Source organism: Myotis lucifugus, unplaced genomic scaffold (assembly GCF_000147115.1).
Source record: "Myotis lucifugus unplaced genomic scaffold, Myoluc2.0 scaffold_26, whole genome shotgun sequence".
Classification (NCBI taxonomy): domain Eukaryota; kingdom Metazoa; phylum Chordata; class Mammalia; order Chiroptera; family Vespertilionidae; genus Myotis; species Myotis lucifugus.
This window is the reverse complement of record NW_005871074.1, coordinates 8263110-8279132: the sequence shown is the minus strand read 5'-3', so window position 1 is coordinate 8279132 and position 16023 is coordinate 8263110. Positions and strand designations below refer to the sequence as shown.

Here is a 16023-nt window from a genome sequence, read left to right as displayed (position 1 = left end):
CCTCCTACTCTGCTCAGGGACTCGCGCAAGCTCAGCACGTCCCACCAACCACCCGCCGCAGCTAGAAAGAGCACGTGAGGTCGACCTGATGTCCTGTCGGTGTGTGCGTGGTTCGGTCGGTCGTGCACCGACCCTCAGGTGGGGGAAGAGCCGGGAGTGGCGCGGGGCTGGGAATTGGGAGTAGAGGTGGGATGGGGGCGGGGATAGCGATGGGGCCGGGGGAGGGGCAGGCCCCGCGGAGCCGAGTTAGGTTTCGAGACCTGGGCGGACTGGGAAATGGGTTTGGGGGTGTCGGGTGGGGACCGGGACTCCGGGGGAGAGGGGAGAGAATTGGATGGAGAAATGGGCGTCCAGGGAGAAACGAGGGAGTGGAGGGAAAGGTGGGCTGGGAAAAGAGAGGCGAAATGACGGAGACAGGATGCCAGGGGAAGGTAGGAAAACAGACGCAGGAAGCTGGAGGACCCAGTTTTGGGGACAGGGAGGGAAATGCACTGAACGTGGACACGGATGGGAACCAGCCGACCCGACCTCACGGAGTGGGAGGGGAAGACGGGGACGGGGGTTGTTGAAGTGTTAGGAAGGGAAAGCCTTTTGTTCCTGTATGTGTGTGTATTCTGTGCCTTTTCTTTCAAGGCTGGAGAATGGAGAAGCAAGAGGTTATGCTGTTGCGGTGGTTGTGAAATGGGGAGGCGTGGGCTTTACCATTTTGAGGGAGAAGTGTTCGTGTTAGGGTAGCAAGACGGGGAGAGACATGGCCACAATTTGATGGTCTTGGTGAGGGAGTGGAGACTCTTCAGATTTAAAGGGGGCAGGGGCAGCCATGTTTGCTGCCAGGCACTGCAGTGTAAATAAATTCCTTCTCTCCGACAGCAGTATGAGTCTGGAAGGGGCCATTTCAGATGGTTAACCCCCTTTCTTTCTACTCATGAACTCTTAGCTTCCATCTTGAGGTCATTTAAAATTATTCTTAACCACCAAAAGGAGGTAGTGATGTTTTCCATCTTGTGTGTTTTGCTGCCCCCCCCAACCCCACCCCCCTTCCCTCTTTCCTCTTCCTTCTGGTTGCAAACTAGGCATGCTAATGAACCGCAGTGTAAAATTTAACCCTTTTTATAAAGTTAGGACTGTATATTTTCTAGCTTGAAGGAATCATTACTACTCTCTTATTTCAAACATGACCATGAAAGATCTTTTAAATATTCATTGGTTTCAGAGGCCTCGGAAGCAGTCAACATGTTTTCTGCAATTCTTTAAGTAAACAAGGAAATTGCATCGGTTATTTTACTTGGACTTGGGCTCTTGGCAAAGCATTGTGTGGGGGTGAGAAGGGATAGGAAGATCTGCTTGTCATAGATATCTGCTTGCTGTATTTTGAATATTAGAAAATGTGTGTAGAATTTTAAAATGTGTGTTTCTGATAGCTCTTACTTATAGGTTAAGAAGCATTTTCTTTTTTTATAAACGCTGTAACAACTGAAAGCTTCACTTTCATGTAGCTAGCTTAATACAAGCTTCAACACCAGTTCAGCATACTGCAATAATCTATGAAGCAGGCATGCAGTTCTCAGAGCCTCATTGAAGTGTCAATATTTTTGGTGGGAACTTTAGGTTACTCTCAGGAAAGCTACAGTAATTCCTCAGTATATTCAATTGTAATTATGTGTGTGGTATGAAATTCAGTTTAAATCCTGACAAATTTACAGTAGATAAATTAGGTGGAGACTCTTATTTTCATATTGAAAAGGATTAAATGTGTGTGACCTCTTGTTTTGTTTTATAATTATAATTGGAGTACTCTAAACTTTAATTAATCATGTCGATATTGAAACTGTTCTTTAATACCAGGAAGGCTTGTTAAAATTGTAATATAATGGACCCAAACCAGTTGCACTACATATTGACTTAATCTACCTAATGCAACTTTTTTTCAGTGGTTATATAGAAGTTAGGATGTGTTCTTCATCTTTTGAAAAAAATGAAATTGAATATTGTTAGAGTGGTACTTTGTGAGAGTGCTTTTAGTATAAAGGCCACGTTTACAACTTGGGAGTGTTTTGATTTGATAAAATTAAGCCCAAATTTTTGAAAACTTTGTGAGGAAAAGTTCCACTCAAAAAGCTATTGAGAAGTTTTTTGGAATTTATTTTTATGCAGATTGCATTTTTATATCTCCACTTATTTGACATGTTATTTGTAATTAAATTGCAAATTATGTGCATGAACTATTAGTGCCATACATTTTTAGGAAACTGAAAAATTATTGTATATTAAAATAAACAACTCACATTGGCAGCTTGAATTACTAAAAATAAAGTGTATTCCTATGTATACAGCATTTTGTAAAGATCAGGGTCCCTTGCCCAGTTGTCATGAGTAGTCTGGTGTCTTGCATAGGTATCCGTATAGTGAAGAAGACTATTCTAGTTAGATGATACTTAATTAAAACCCAAACTTTACTCTGATTACCATATCCATCAGCCCACCTGCTACCTGTGAGAGTTTTTTTTTTTTAAATCCTCACCCGAGGATATTTTTTCCATTGCTTTTTAGAGAGAATGGAAGGGAGGGAGGGCTGGAGAGACAGACAGACAGATATCGATTGGTTGCCTCCCCCAGGAGCCCCAAACAGGGCCAGGGATCAAGAGCCTGTGACCCCCGGGAATTGAACATGTGACCCTTTGGTGCATAGGCCGACGCTTTGACCATTGAGCAAACCGGCCAGGGCTGTGAGAGCTTTTTTTTTTTTAACCTTATGCTTTTATGTGGACCCGGTTGAATGAGTTTTGAGTTTTGGTTAAAGGAAATTGGTTGTCTTTGAGATTGATCATCCTTGAGTGATTTGTCAAATCTGATTCTAAATACTCTCGGTTTATGGAGTTTATAATAACATTCACAATAATCATAGTTATAGCTGATAATAGTTGTCCTCTTAAAATAGGCTAAGCTGAGTGTCTTACATGTATGGTTTTCTTCACCTTCCAGACAGTTGTGTGAGGTTAGTACTATTAACTCCTTTTTACAAATGGAAAAATTGAGGTTTAAGTAGCTTAACAACATCACATACAGTAAATAGCAAAACCAGTATTTGAACCCAGGTTTTTTCTAATTATATAACCTGAATCAGTAGATCTTTACTTTTAGGTTTTTTAAAAATTCACTAAAATAATACATGTTCATTATTTTTTTCCAATGATTATAAAAGACTAAGAGGTTTTAAAAAGTTACCCTATTTCCCACTGATGATCGTTTGAAGTTTCTTGTGTGTCCTAGAATATTTCTGTACATATATGTATATCTGTCTTAAATTGGGCCATACTATGCATTTTGCATTTTTGTTTTAACAGGCTATCTGGGACATCCTTCTAAATGAACACTTATAAATCTATAGCTTTTTTTTTTAAGGGTCATATAGTATTTCATTGTTTGGAATGTTGGTTCACATTAGGATGTTAACAGGTTTTTGCTGTTATAAGTCATTGAGCAGGTCCCTAACAGCCTATTTAAATAGAGGAGATACAGTACAGCTATATTTTACAAGAGAGAAAACTGAGGTTTTGGAGACACCCTGTTACCTGGCTCTTTACACCACATCACATTACATCATTATTATGAAAGTATTTGAGCTCTCTGTGAAAGCTCAAGGTGAGGGGGAATTCTCAAGATTAGGCACGTTTAGTATAATGAATGCAAGAGGATTAAGTTGTAGTGAGGTAAAGGATTATGCTTCTACTTTTTCATATTTTATTTACTATGATTTATATATAGCATATGCACAGAATATTTTTGCATACATAAATTAATCATGTCCAAGTATCTTTTTTAAAAATATATTTTTATTGATTTCAGAGAGGAAGGGAGATAGAAACAGCAATGATGAGAGAGAATCATTGATTGGCTGCCCCTTGCATGCCCCTTACACTGCACCGGGGATGGAGCCTGCAACCTGGTCATGTGCCTGAGTGGGAATCAAACCATGAGCCACATCAGCTAGGCATTTCCAAGTATCTTGGAAGTTTGTGTTTTGTGTAATAAAGTGGTTTGGGGCAGAATTTTTCCTATTTTAATAAAATTATCAATGAAATAAGATAGCAATGAAATAAAGTAAGAGGTTCATTATGGTACTGGAAAACAACTTGGAAAGAAAATTGAGACACTGGTAAATTTTTAAAAATGAACTAAAAATACCTCATTAAAAAGTTTTTAAATAATCGTAGCAGGCACTGTTGATTATTTTTTATTGTTTTTGTCTATCAGGAAGAAAATAAGTTATGGGTATTTATATATTGGGTTCTTTAAAAAACAAAAAGGTAGTCTATTTTATTTTTTTTAAGTATATTTTTATTGATTTCAGAGAGGAAGGGAGAGGGAGAGAGAAATAGAAACATCAGTGATGAGGAAGAATCATTGATCGGCTGCCTCCTGCACACCCCGCACTGGGGATCAAGCCCACAACCCAGACATGTGTCCTTGACTGAATCAAACCTGGGACCCTTCAGTCCTCAGGCCAACGCTCTATCCACTGAGCCAAACCAGCTAGGGCAAAGGTAGTCTATTTTAGACACTTAAAAAATTAAAATCATTAAAGCTTTAAAAAGGTTTAGAATTTGGTATCCATAAAATCTGCTTCTTGATGAAATGCTGTGTTTAGTTGTACTTTAAGTGGAGTCTGTCATATTTGAAAGAGCAACTAAGGTGATTTATTCCTTTGTTAATAAATATGTCCAGCGTTTGAGTTTTCAATGAATGATGAGCTTTATTTCTTAAAGCTAATATTTTTATAAATACTAATAATTGTAAATTTAAAAAATTGATGATATGATGGCTACCTAACACATTTTTTAAAAAGCTTACCAAGTTTTGTTTTTGGTTTTTATTGTTGACCTTACTAAGTGCTTAATAAATACGTTTAAACACTTCTGTTTCATGTTGTGCCTCTTTAGTGTGGCATGAAAAGAAGGTTAAAGGCATATTTTCAGTTTTGTGAATTTAGAGAATGTTCAGTTTTTTACTAGATGGATGTGTGTTGTTACTCCTAAGGTACATCTGTTTATTGACAAGATTTTGAATTTGAAAATGGGTTCTTGGCTTTTTAAAATATTTCAATGTGGATCTGTGTCATAGTTGATTCATCTACAAATGATAACTCTTTCCTTACTAGGTTCCCTTTTTCATCTGGATTTAGGGCTGTATTGAGGAGAAAGTGAAAATGAAAATGAAAGTTTTTTATATTCATACAGTTTCCATTTTTAATCATAGGAATATATTATTATATAATAATAATACCTCGAGTTTATATTATATCTTCTGAAATCTTGATAGAATTCCCACACAATAACTCAATTCTTTTGCTTTGTAATGTGAAGTAAGAAAGCACAAGAATTATTTCACCTAAGCAACTTGAGGAACTCCTGAGGCCTAATAGACTGTCATGTTAAGTATAATTAGATTTTCAGATTTCAGTCTGAATACTTTTTAGAAGGTTAAAAATATATATGTGGGTAGGTGTTTCTTGACTTTTTCTTCATAGCCTGCTTTATTCTTACCTTGATAGACAAACATTAATTTTTAATGTAAGGATAGAGCATTTTTCTGCCATAGAACATGCTATTTCTTATTTTGGTATAACTTATATTCAAGGGCCTTGAAATATATAAGTAGATATTTTAAATTTAAGAACTGTGTGGCTTCCTGAGATTTTGTGGGTAAAGCAAAATTTAGCTCATCAAATTGATTTGAGATGAAGAAGAAAATTAAGAAGTGTCATATGGAGACTTGCGCAGTGGCATTTTGGCCATAGCCAAGACAGTATTGCATCTGTTGAGTTTTGTGTTTCTGACATCTTAGTTGTGGAGTCTTAAGAAAGTTGCACTTTAAACAAACAAAAAACACACCCAAAAACTTTTTAAAATAAGCATTTAAAAAACTTTTAAGTTGTGAAACTTGTTATAAAGAAAAGACCATAAAACCTAAATGTACAGTACAAACAAATAATTAGAAAGTGAACATCATGTAGGCACCACCCAAGTAATAAACTCTTTAAGAAAAGCTGCAGAAATGGCCCCATTAGGGTAGCTGGTATTGCCTTAATGGTATTTGGACTTTAGGAATAAAAGTATGCTGAAAAATAACCTAAAAATTAATAGCCCTGAGGGTTCAGCGGATGTAAAAACTGAATGACCAGTTTTTTTATGTTATTATCAAAAGGATTATCTAGACCAGTGGTTGGCAAACCGAGGCTCTCGAGCCTCATTTGGCTCTTTGGCCCCTTGAGTTTGGCTCTTCCACAAAAGGGTGCGCATGTACAGTGTGATTGAAACTGCGTGGCCCATGCGCAGAAGTTGGTTTTCGGCCTGGGCGGTCTATTTTGAAGAAGTGGCGTGTGTCGGATCGTCGGGCGACGGGAGGGAAAGCAAAGGTGAGAGACATAAGTAAAATCAGAGTGTCTAGGAAATATGCCTTTAACCTTCTTTTCATGCCACAAGAAGTGGGGGTGTCGGGAGACACGGCGCAGGCAGGCGGCGGGATACGCAGCACGGGGGAGGCACACGCGATTCATGCACGAGTTGAGTGAGACTGGCTACAAGACGAGTGTGGATGGGAGAGTTGGAAGGGGTCGACCTCAGCGAACGTACCTCAATCAGATTGAGGACGTTTTTAGCAAAGGCCAGCTTAGGACTACCCTAATTAAGTTAATAACAATGTACTTACCTATATAGTTTAAGTTAAAAAAATTTGGCTCTCAAAAGAAATTTCAATCGTTGTACTGTTGATATTTGGCTCTGTTGACTAATGAGTTTGCCGACCACTGATCTAGACAATTAAACAAGAATAACTTTCTTGCATTTAGTGTAATCATTTAGTGATTTGAAACCTTGGGCTGTATTAATAAATACAAAACAAAAATAATACTGCATCCTGCCCTGGCTGGTGTGGCTCAGTGATTAGAGCATAAGGCCCTCCCGCATTAAGGGTCTTAGGTTTGATTCCCAGTCAAGGGCTCATACCTGGGTTGCAGGATCATCCAGTCTAGGTGCATCCGGGAGGCAACCAATCTATGTGCCTTTCACATCTCTCTCTCTCTCTCTCTCTCTCTCTCTCTCTCTCTCTCTCCCTCTCCCTCCCTCCCTCCCTCCCTCGCTCTCTCTCTCAATCTCTCAATCGCAATCTCTCCCTCTCTCTCGATCCCTCCTTCCACCCTTTCCACTCTCTCTAAAATCAATCGAAAAAAAATATCCTTGGGTGATGATTAACAACATCAAGTTTCCAATTCCTACAAGAATTATGCCATTTTATACAAAGTATTTTATACAAAAGTATTATTTATTCGGAATTCATCTCTTTTGCATTTAAAAAAAAATTTTTTCATTGATTTCAGAGAGGAAAGGAGAGGGGAGAGAGGGGAGATAGAAGCTTTAATGATGAGAGATTATCATTGATCGACCACTTCCTACACACCCCACACAGGGGATCGAGCCTGAAACCCAGGCATGTGCCTTGACCAGGAATCTAGCCATGAATTGAACTGTGACCTCCTGGTTCATAGGTCAATACACAACCACTGAGCCATGCTGGCCAGGCTCTTTTGCATTTTTTAATAGGATTTAGTGACTTGGCTTTAGATTAATGTGCAAACTCTAATCTTTTAGACTTTTGCTTAGAACATGTCAAATTTGCCTATCCTATATAATAAAAGGGGAACATGTAAATCGACCATCCCTCTGCTACGCTCACCAGCCAATCAGGAGTGAGTATGCAAATTAACCCAACAAAGATGGTGGGTTAATTTGCATACACAGGTGCCGGGCGGAGAGCAGAGCGGGAGAGCTGGCAGAGAGTGGAGCGGTTTGGGGAACTTGGCTCCCCAAGCCACCAGACGGAGAACAGAGAGGGAGGCTGTGGGACGGAGACAGAGCAGGAAGGGAAAACCAAGAGCACAGGGAGCACCAGGAATTCTGGGAATAGTTCTGGTGGCAGCCCCAGGACCTGAAGCGAAAGCCCAGAGCGCAGGGAGTACCAGGAATGCTGGGAATTGTAGTTCTGGTGGCAGACGGATCTCCTAGACACGAGAGCAAAGTGAACCTGGAGCAAGTTACTGTTGTGGCGGTGGGGGATGGAGGGAAAGCAAAGGTGAGAGACATAAGTAAAATCAGAGTGTCTAGGAAATTTTAAAGGGAAGATATCCTAAAACTTCCAGGAAATCTCCACCAATGAAGCAAAGAAAAAAAAAGCCTCTATTATTCTGTGAGCAACAAACCAAACTGGGTTGGGGCAGTGGGGTCTCAGACAATTCGCTCATATGATTGCAAAGACAGAAACTCCTGGATTGGAGAGGGCTCCCAGATTGGAGAGGGTGCAGGTCGGGCTGAGGGACCCACCCCCAGTGCACGAATCTTCATGCACCGGGCCCCTAGTATATATATAAAATCCTAAGCGACTGTCTGACCGTTTGACCAGTAGCTATGATGCTCAATGACCACCAGGGGGCAGATACTCAACACAGGAGCTGCTGTTCGGGTGACACCCTGGAACCAGAGAGGAGGCAGCCCAATTCCAGGGTGCGTCACCCAAGAACTGCCCTCTCGCAATCAGGGACCCCTCAGGGGATGTCAGAGAGCCAGTTTCAGCCCAATCCCCACAGGCCAGACCGAGGAACCCCACCAGTGCATGAATCCGTGCATCAGGCCTCTAGTCCTATATAATAATTAGGTAATATGCAAATTGACCCCCACACCGTAACACTGACAAGATGGCAGCACGCACAGCGGAGGCGGGGGCAGGGCTGGTGGCAGATCTGCCCGCGGGGGGTGGGGGGGTCCTGGCAGCCACTTTGCGCGGCTTCTGCCAGGGTTTTTGCGGCCCCGCATGCGTGCCACGGGGGCGGGGCCTGGCGGCTGCTCTGCACAACCCAGAGGCAGGGCATCGGGGCAGCACTCCAGGACACGGGGGCCATCCCGTGGCGTGCCAGCAAGGAGGGTGAGGGGGGTTCGGGGTTTCGTGCGATTTCGCACAAGGGGTCACTAGTACTACTAATAACCTCCTAATTTGTTTCTTATTTTATAAAAACAAGTTTGACTTTCTTGCTTTCACATTAAGTAATCAGTAGTGACAATCTATGTTTGACTCTTCATCCTTGGTGCCTCTGCTAGATTCTTACCTTTTCTCTATTTTGGCTAGGTGAACCACATTTCTTTTGAAACTGAAGAAACTTATTGATTGGGTTTCCTAGACTATTTTTTTAAATATGTTTGGAAAAGGTAAATGTTGACTTTTGAGGATTTTGATAGAAAAAGTTGCCAGTTCGTGCCCCCCTGCCGTCTCCCCCCCCCTTCCAAATACAGTCTATTTGCATAAAACTGCAGTGTGGACTTTGAGGAAGACGTTTTTATAACACTTCTACATACATAAATTTAAAGCCTTTATTTGGTTATTATAATTTTGTAAGTTTAAGCTATCTTCGTGTTTATGATTTCTGCAGGATCCTGATACTTTAGGATGTAGTATTTCATGTTTGATTGTGGTGAGAAACTTATTGCTGTGCTTTACTGTAAACTTGAATTCCTTTCTGTAATGCGATAGAATGGTATTCTTTTTTTTTATTCTGACGGTTAAAGATATGCCTTACTAATTTCCCCCTGAAAAGATGTTGAGTTTTCCTAAAAGTGGAAGCTAACATGAATTGATATACTTATTTTTTAAATCTAAATTAGGTAGTTTACTTTGTGTCTGAAAAAGTTACCGTAGGGTTTCTGTATTGTTATCACCTGCACAATTATGCATTAGTCATTAGAATACATTTTTTTGCCCCACTGGTATGGCTCAGTTGAGCGTAGTTCCATGCACCAGGAGGTCACTGGTTTGATTGCTGGTCAGGGCACATGCCAGGGTTGCAGGCTCAATCCCCAATACGAGGTGTACAGTAGGCAGCTGGTCAATGTTTCTCTCTCTTCGATGTTTCTGTCTCTCTCGCTCTCCCTCTCCCTTCTTATCTGTGAAATAAAAGCATATTTTAAAAAATAGAAAAATTTTTTTGGGTGACTGAAATATTGTTAGTTAAGGGTAAGGTATTGCAAACATATACATACATGCACACACATACATAATATCCCTAAGAAATGTGATAGCCCTTTTAATTTTTATCTTTTAATGGAAAATTTGCACTTTCCAAAGTGGCCAGTAGTTTAAAAATAACATTTGTTATGTTTAAGTTATGAAAGGATGGTTTATTGTAGGGAAATTGAAAACCATTTAAAATTGCCTAAAATCTTACCAACTGGAAGTAACTACTATTAACACTTTGTTCTATATTCTTCATGTTTTTTTATCTCTACAGTATATGTATTTTCTTTACAAATTGGAATTGTACATTTGTATTATTTTGTAACATGCTTTATTGTGAAATAATATTTTGAGAATGTAGTTTTAAAAATTGTTAACATTTCATTGTAAAGAATGTTTACCCTTCTGTTGATGGTATTTTAAGCAGGTCAGAACTTGGGGATATTATAATTTGAGACATATTTATACATTAAAAAAAAACACTGTATGACTGATATTTTATTATAGTCAATTCCTGGAAGTAAAATTACTTTAGAAATATGAACATTTCAGCCTGGCCAGTGTAGCTCAGTGGTTGATTCTCTCATCATTGATGTGTCTGTCTCCTCCCTCTCTGAAATCAATAAAAATATATTTTAAAAAATGAACATTTCAGAAGCTTTTGACACACATTTTCAATTTGTTCTCCAGAAAGTTTTTTAAAAATAAGTTTTATTGAGAAATAAATCACATACCATACAATTCACCCATTTAAAGTGTACCATGCAATGGTTTGTATTGCAACGGAGAGAGTGTTGTATGCATTTTAAAATATATTTTTTTCGTTCAAATTTTATTTAGAACTACTTTGTTTTAGAAAATGTTTATAAAAATTATGCTATGCCTATATAATTAATTGTTGCAACCTTGTTACCATTTGGAAAGTATGGTTTTGTTTTTTTAAGAGAGATTTGCTTTGCTCTAACTGACCTTCACCCTGACAGTTGTTCTATTTGCCATAAGCCATTTAATTAAACATCTTTTTTTTTTAACTCAGTGGTCAGTGGAGTGTAGGCCAAGAGCCAAGGAAATCTGAGTTCCTGTCCCCACTGTACCTTTTACCTCTGACGCTCAGAATTCTTATCTCTCAAATAGAGATGAAAATGACTATTTTCTGGAGTTACAGGGATCCAAATTAGACGTGCTAGAGTGTGCCTAGAGCTTTATTCAGTGGCAGTGTCATAACAGTGGGGTTTATATCAGGCATGATAGAGTATGATGTTTAGAACTGTAACAGGCATATAGGTGATAATAAATGACTCTTTTTAAAAAAATATATTTTATTGATTTTTTACAGAGAGGAAGGGAGAGGGATAGAGAGTTAGAAACATCGATGAGAGAGAAACATCGATCAGCTGCCTCCTGCACACTTCCCACTGGGGATGTGTCTGCAACCAAGGTACATGCCCTTGACCAGAATCGAACCTGGGACCCTTGAGTCCACAGGCCGATGCTCTATCCACTGAGCCAAACCGGTTAGGCACAAATGACTTTTTAATATAGAAAACTAACATGCAAAATGAACTAATCGTTAGTTGCACATTTAATGGATAAAGAAATAAACTCAGTTGGCTCAAACTCACTTTCATAGAACTTAAAAGTTGAAAGTTAACTAATGCATGATCAGAATGTTTGCATGGGTTATGTGGGCGTTTCTCAGTTGGTAAGAGAATTCGTGCTGGTACAAGTATAAACATGAAGTTAATTTTCCAGTCCAAATTTGCTTACACTGTTGTTATAACAACAGCATGAAGGCTACAGCTTCACCAACACTTAGTCTTCTGATTAAGCAAATAGGTGATAATGTACATTTTGAATTTATGGTATGAAGTTACTTACGTTCTGACTTATTGCTTATTTTAAAATGAAATGTTGAAAACAGTTGAACCTAAAACACTAAAGTGCAAAACCTGATGAAACAACAAAAAAAACCTGGTCTTTATAGGAAAGATAAACTTAGTATATATTATTTTAGATATTATGATCAGTTGCTTAGTACTTTAAAAACTACATATAATTTATTCTTTTTATATCTTGCTATGGGGAATGAAGACTACAGGGGAAAAGAAAGTAAAATTTGAACATTTTCAAAGTTTTAAGAACCAAACTAAAAAAAAACTGAGAAAACATCTATCTATATATATAAAAGCCTAGGTAACCTTTACAACCGGTCAACCGAACGACAGGTTGCTATGATGACACTGACCACCAGGGGGCAGACGCTCAATGCAGGAGCTGCCCCCTGGTGGTCAGTGTGCTCCCACAGCCAACCTCCCATGATCCCTCCCCCCGGCCAGCCGGCCCCTATCCACCCCAATTGCCAGCCAGGTCGTGGGACCCCACCCATGCACAAATTCATGCACCGGGCCTCTAGTTTTACAATTTAAGTGTGTTGGGGAAAGAGGTAGGAAAATATGTGGGTGAACTTGTTAGTTTACTAGATTTCATAGTGAATAGAACAAGATGACTGATGTGTTACTTAGTTTGTAGTAATTTTCAGTGTGAGACAGTACCTTGAGGTAAGGGACTGTAAATTTTCTTCAAGTGGTAACATCACGTCTGTTCTTGATGGGTGTGGTCAAGAATTAAGTGAAGAAAGTTGAGGTTAAGCCAAATAGATAAGGAAAATAGGGTGAAATAGGCTGTTTTATTATTAAGTTTTATATTGATACAGGCAGTTCAATAGTAATGTGGTTTAGTTAGGAAAAAATAAGATTGACAAAGCAACCAAAAATGGTGTGTAACTTAGTGGAATCATGGTCAAATGAAAATTGTGTGATTGTATTTAGTGATAAGGTTTCTGGTTCACCAAAATCAGATATAGATTTTTGAATTTTATAATTATGTTATTTCATGCAGGTCACTTCCTCATATAGGATATTTTAATATCCTTGACCATTTTCCTTTTAGCACATTTTTAGTAGAAACATTTTATGTGTAAGTTTCAGAAAATATTTGGGGTGACAATAATAGAGTTAAGCAGATTCTGGAGTAGTACCGTTATGCTTTTAAAAATAGTGTTGCTCTAGCCCTGGCCAGTGTAGCTCAGTTGGTTGGGCGTTGTCTGAGAGGCCACTAATTCAATTCCCAGTCAGGGCACATACCTAGGTTGCAGATTCAGTCCCCAGTTGGAATGTGTACAAGAGGCATCTGATCTCTCAAATCAATAAAAACATTTAAAATTTAAACTTTTTAAATTACATGGAATACTTGACAAAACTATTAAATCATTTTACTATAGCCATACCTTAGAAGCCTCTGGAACAAAGAGAACTCGATAGAAAATAAAAGACATGTGTGATGATTATGTCTTCACTTCTTTTCCTCCAATCTTTCTATATGATTAATTCCTGGTTTTTATTCCATTAATCCTTTTTATAACAATGTAGCCCCCCAGTCACTGTATCATATTACCCTGTTTTATTAGCTTAACACTGTCTGAAATTTTCTTTTTCATGAGACCAGAATCTCTTTCCTTTGATTTTCTAGGACCTAGAACAGGGTCTGGTACATTGTTGGTGTTCAGTAATGAACTATGTCATAAACAAAACCAAAATTTAAAAAAAGGACTCTATGAGGACTAAGATATATATCTGGAGTATCATACCACTTGGAGTCTGGGAATAGGCAAGGTGAGACTCAACTTTTGATTATTTACTTAGAGAATTATTTACTTGGTGATGTTGATTTGGGTAATTTAAGATGACTAGTTACGATTTCATATAGAAATGTTTCTCTGGGAACTTATTTTAAAAAGAAACTTTTGTCCAGACACACACATGTACTAACTAAATCCTATCCACTTAAAATGCAATGGAGTTGACAAAGTGGACACAGATATGAGAATATATATCCATGGTCAGTTTTTGAGTAGCTTCATTTTCTAATCTCTTAGGCAGAGATTAAGGAATTTACTGAAAGTCATTTGTATGCCATTGGTTGGACTAGAAAGGAGAACTGCCAAGTCCTTATTTTCCAGTATATTGTTTTGACTTATGATCTATGAATGAACATCACTGTGTAGCAGACATAGTCACTTTAACTGATACAAGCAATATTTGGCTGATACTGGTTTGAGTTATCTGAGAGTAGTTGGAGAACAAATTTTTCTTGTAGTAAATATTTCTTATAGTAAATTAGTGTATAATTCTGATTTTGAAATGCCAACATGGTAAGTGTAGAAAGGACTTTATTTTTACTTATCTATTGCTACACATTTTAAAATAGCTAAACAATGTTTTAAGATGTGAACAAAAGCCTTTTTATTTATTTTTGTAAAATAAATTTCCACTTAGAGGTTATTCATTAGGAAAACTATTGGCTTAATATAGTTCTTTTGGATAGTTATAAGGGTTTTTCTTTTTTAACTGTGACGACTCTATGTTTAAATGAACAGACTTTGAAAAATGGTTATTATAGTGCTGTCTTTACCACTGCAAATTTTCTCCTCCCCTACATATTTTTGTGAAAATCAACCACAAAATCCATGTGACCCAGAGATTTCAGTTGTTAGGAATCGAAAATATTAAAAATTTTAGTAGTAAAAGGACCCATAATCTTTTTTTTTTTTTTTAGCTTGGCCAATAAGTTTATTATTGTCTTTATATGAAAAATCATCATAAAAAATTGTGGTTGGTTTTTTAGCTCTTAGCAGCTCGTTCCTGAGCTCTGAGGAAGCTTGCCTTCTTCTGAGCTACCCAATCTTTCTTCTGCTAGTTTGGTTTTGTGTTGGACATATAAATAATCAAAGTGCAGATATTTTCTAGCTTTATTCATGACCTTTCTTAGGAAGGAAAAAGCAAATCTGTACAATCAGTTCTAAATGCATGGTGTTAACAAACAGCCCATGGGATTTCAGCAATACTAATTACATAATGGCTATTAGTTCATATTTAATTTTTCAGTTGTTAATCCAGTCCTGTGGCCCCTTAACTGTAGTACTCCATTCTGTTTATGATTGATTTGTTTATTGATAATGTGCCAGGTATTGTAGTTGGCCTGAGGATTCAGAGATGAAGTAGTCTTATGTCCTCAAAATAAACTTCAGTCTTTCTATATTCTCTGGCATCTAATTTGTTTTTACTTTCCTGAATTAAGTTGTGTGCTTTCATTCAATACTTATAATTTTGTTTTGTAACATATCAAGAAAGGCCTTTCTAATAATAAACTAGATCATTTTGAAGCTGTGATATTAAGAAACCAAGAAAGTTTTAAACGGAATTGAAAATGCTTTTAGTTTAATGTGGGGAAGGCACTCCTCTCCCTTCCCACAGGTTAGGATTTTTTGTTTCCTAAGCCTGGAAATGTTGGAGCTCCCTTGCATCCTCTCTGTTCTCACATCACCTAGCTTCTCAACCCGAAAGTTTTCTTTTGTCATCCAGGGCACTTGTCCCTTTCTGTCAGCAGGCCTCTGTCTTGCTTATCTTTTATCTCTAGTCCCTAGGATTAAACATAGTACAGGTATTCAATATGAAATGAATAAACAAACCTTACCAGGAGCAATTTCTGAGCCTCATCTCCTGCACTTTTCCTTTATTTCTTTCCTGTCTCCAGTAATAATGTATGATTGTAGGAAGCATGCCTAAATTTTCATCCCTGTAACTATTGTGCTTAGTCCAGTGTCTGGTAAATAGTAGGTGTTCAATAAATATTTTATTAGAGAAGCCTGTGTAGGTTGGGATGGGGACAGCCTGGCTGTAACTTTTGGTCTCCTTCCCAAAAGTTAGCAGCAGCAGAATGAGAAAGGAGGGAGGAACTGGCATGAGCCTTGGCCCAACATTGCCTCAGCCTACAGAGGGCAATTAACAGACAGCAGCTGGTATCCAGAATTGATGTAATAAAGTATTTTGCTATTATTTCTTACACACAGATGTTTTAGGATCATGTTCATTTACACATACGCTCACCCTTCCTTTAGGTCAGGATGGC

General features: G+C 38.2%; 1 long non-coding RNA gene across 1 annotated transcript in view; it reads left to right on the top strand.

Annotated features, from left to right (window-relative positions):
* The first annotated feature begins 297 nt into the window (after positions 1-297).
* Positions 298-16023, top strand: part of LOC106696715 — an 18871-nt gene continuing 3145 nt past the window's right edge. The window contains exons 1-2 of the long non-coding RNA XR_002828606.1: positions 298-431; positions 13585-13727. This is a non-coding gene — a long non-coding RNA (uncharacterized LOC106696715). The remainder of the gene's footprint in view (positions 432-13584; positions 13728-16023) is intronic.